We start from the raw sequence: 3714 nt of genomic DNA, 5'->3' as shown, positions 1-3714 counted from the left end.
ATATTATTTATTTTATTAAAAAAATAAAAATTACAAAATTTTTGCAGAGCTTTTTATAAACATTACGACAACAAAACTTTATTTTTAAATGCTTTTCATTACCGTATTTCAAATGATGTCATTTTTATAATAAAAAAAATTATTAAAACGAGTTACATTTTAAATTATATTACAATAAAATTCATAGGATTTTTAAAAATTTATTTGATAACAATAGGACTTGTTATATCTGTCATCTAACCTCGTCCCAGAAATTTAGTGTGGTGCGTTATAGTGTATAAAAGTGCACGATATACTTGACACTCTAATTTTTAAATTAAGAGAATATGCACCAACTTGGAGTGTCAACAAGCTAGCTTACTTGCATTACGGTCTAGAAAAGGTAGTTGTCTACAGTATAGTAACATACCAATTAGTTCAAGTGTATCTGCCGCATTTTTCTTTTTAAGAAATTGGAAGTGAAAATTATGCATTTACTTGCTATTATAATCCCAAACAAGTTGGTAAATGATGACATTCCAACCATTAAAATCATTCATTTGGGTAATTATAAATATTTAAACATTTTTTCCTTTTTAAATTAAGTTTACTTTTAAGTACATCTTTCGAACTACACATCAAGACATATTTTTTCTATCCCGTTGTTCCTCAGTAGCTCAGTGGTAGAGCGGTCTTAAACGAGTCTACTTTAAGAGTTTTTGTTGGTTCGAATAAAGAGCCGGAGTTCATAATTTGTAATTTTTTTATGACCCTAAGTTGCCCTTCAATTTATGCAAATCATTTAGAATTCTTATAATATTTTTTCCGTTTATAAAAGAAAATCATTAATAAGTTGGATAAAAAAATTCAATTAACAAAATTAAGAAACCTTATATGATTAACTATCGTTCATTCGTTTATTGATGCAACTTTAATTGAATGGTCGCTTTAATTTGGAACTAAAAATAGTTGGGTGATAATTTCAAAGAAATCTTTAACCATTAATTTAATTAATCTATGATCCAATTGGTGGTAATAATTAATAATTAATATATATATATATATATATATATATATATACTTGAGATCATGAGAGACCAATCTGTTTTCGTGAGATTCGTGAGACCACTTTTTTAACATTTGAAACTTCACAACAAAATGCTGTGAAGGTAACCTTCACAGTGTTTTTGCTGTGAAGGTTCAAATTTTTTTTTACCTTCACAGTGTTTATGCTGTAAAGTTTCAAGTATAAAAAGATGGTCTCACGGGTCTCACGAAAACAGACTAGTCTCACACACACACACACATACACACACACACACACACACATATATATATATATATATATATATATATATATATGGGCACGTAAAATGAACATCGTGCATTTCTAAGAAACCGTGTAAACCAATTTCGATCAATAAGAAAATTTCTTTTTTTCTAATTAAATTTAATCAATAAGAGTATTTCGGTCATTTACAATATTTTCTATTAAATATAGAAGTTATTAATAAATCTTAATTAAGGAAACGTAATAAAGGAAATTGTATAAATGGTAACATTTAAATATTTAATTATATTAAAATATTAAAAAGTTGGATTTCATATATTGTCATGAGTTATAATTAGGAAACATGTCTAGATGAAACAATTGAATTATAGAGTGAAATCATCAAAACGTAGATGAACAAAAAAAAAATCCACAAAATGAAACAGGTTTCATGAACGTGAAACTGGTTCATGTTGCAAAGAAATTAGGTGAACCGAAACATTTTTATGTTGAACCTGTTATATTGATGGTGTAGTTAATCCTTTTTTTATGAGAAACAAAATGAAACCGGTGCATTTTGAAAAAAATTATGAAAAGGAAAATGAAACAGGTTTCATGAACGTAAAACCAGTTCATGTTGCAAATAAATTAGGTGAACCAAAACATTTTTATGGTGAAACCCTTGCATTGATGGTATAGTTGATCCATTTTGTTGATGAAAAGGAAAATGAAACCGGTGCATTTTGAAAATAAATTATGAAAAGGAAAATGAAACAGGTTTCATGAACGTGAAACCGGGTCTTGTTGCAAATAAATTATGTGAACCGAAACATTTTCATGGTGAACCCGTTGCATTGATGGTGTAGTTGAGCCATTTTGTATTTCGCTCGTCATGAACGACGTGCATGATGAAACGGGGAAATAATTTTAATCTGTTACATAATCTTGAAGATTGTAACCTGCTCCATAATCTTCAAGATTGTAAGGACTAAAGGAATGATTCCATCAAATCGATGGTGAAATAAGAAAATTACTGTACATGAAATAGTTTTCATGAAAGTGAAACTGGTTCATGGCAGTATTAAGCCTGATAAGTGAAATGGTTGCATAAGTGAAACAATTTCATGTTGTATTATAAACTTTTATGAAGTCAGTAATCGATGAAAAAATTTCGTTATCTAAGTGTAACGGATCCATCTACCAGTATAATAAAAATTACGAAATATGATCAGTATTACGTGGATTAGTCTGTTGATTAAATTTTGAAACCAATTTCGTTCATATAATGTAATTCAAATTTAAAACGATTCACTCCATATAATTGAATATGATGTGTTATATTCATTTTTTATATGTTTTATTGATGGATGTGATTTAAAGTTAAAAATAATATATTTCTTTAAAAAATGAAAAATAGTGTCATTAATATCAAGAAGGATATTACCAAATGTTAAATTTTGTTTAACTTTTTGCCCTTACTGTTGAAATAAAATAAATTTTTAATATAGATATTTTTTTAATTTTCTAAAATAAAGTAAACTAATCTTGACCATTGATCAAGAAAATGGATAGATAAGATTAGTTTACACGGTTTAAACAAATGAGACATGTTTTTATTTGAACGCTCCTATATATAGATCTCGTCGTTAAAAAACGTTAATAATATCTATAATATATATAGAGATTTATCATTGATTAGTAGGAGGCGAACTTTATGTTAAATAAGAGAACAACAGAAGTATACACTTTAATTAGGTCCGGTACTGGGCAGGCGTTAGCCCCAATACATGGTCTTATGACTTTGCGGAGACCTGTGTTTTTGGTAAACAGTCGCCCGGATGATCCCCCAAAAAATAAACAGGTATGGAAGCTATAATTGTAAACCACGATCGAATCTATGGAAGCATTGGTTTATACATTCCTCTTAGTCTCGACTCTAGGGATAATTTTTTTCGCTATCTTTTTTAGAGAACCGCCGAAAATTTCAACTAAAAATAAAAAAATGAAATGATTTTTCATTATCGCAATTGAAGTAATGAGCCTCCCAATATTGGGAGGCTCATTACTTCAATTAGTCCCCATGTTCCTCGAATGGATCTCTTAGTTGTTGATATATATATATATATATATACACACACACACACACTAGAAGCGTACTCGTGCAATGCAGCGAAATACATCGTGATTTTAATATTTCATTTTATTTGTTGTCTCAGTCGATGTTATAATATGACTTTATGTGATTTTGAGAAAACGATAATGTTTTTATTTTTGAATAAAATATATGTTTGAAGATATCATAAAAATTTAACAAAAATATATCGATATTAGTATCAATTTAACTATTTGAAAATCCTCATTTTTTGTGTAATTTTTTAATTCAATTTTTTTATAATTTAATTTATGTACAATAATGAATTAATTTATATTTGGTTTAATAATATAATTTTTTTATAAAGATAATA

Source organism: Cynara cardunculus (genome assembly GCF_001531365.2).
Source record: "Cynara cardunculus var. scolymus isolate 2C chromosome LG 15, CcrdV1, whole genome shotgun sequence".
Lineage (NCBI taxonomy): Eukaryota > Viridiplantae > Streptophyta > Magnoliopsida > Asterales > Asteraceae > Cynara > Cynara cardunculus.
This window is presented reverse-complemented; position numbering follows the sequence as displayed.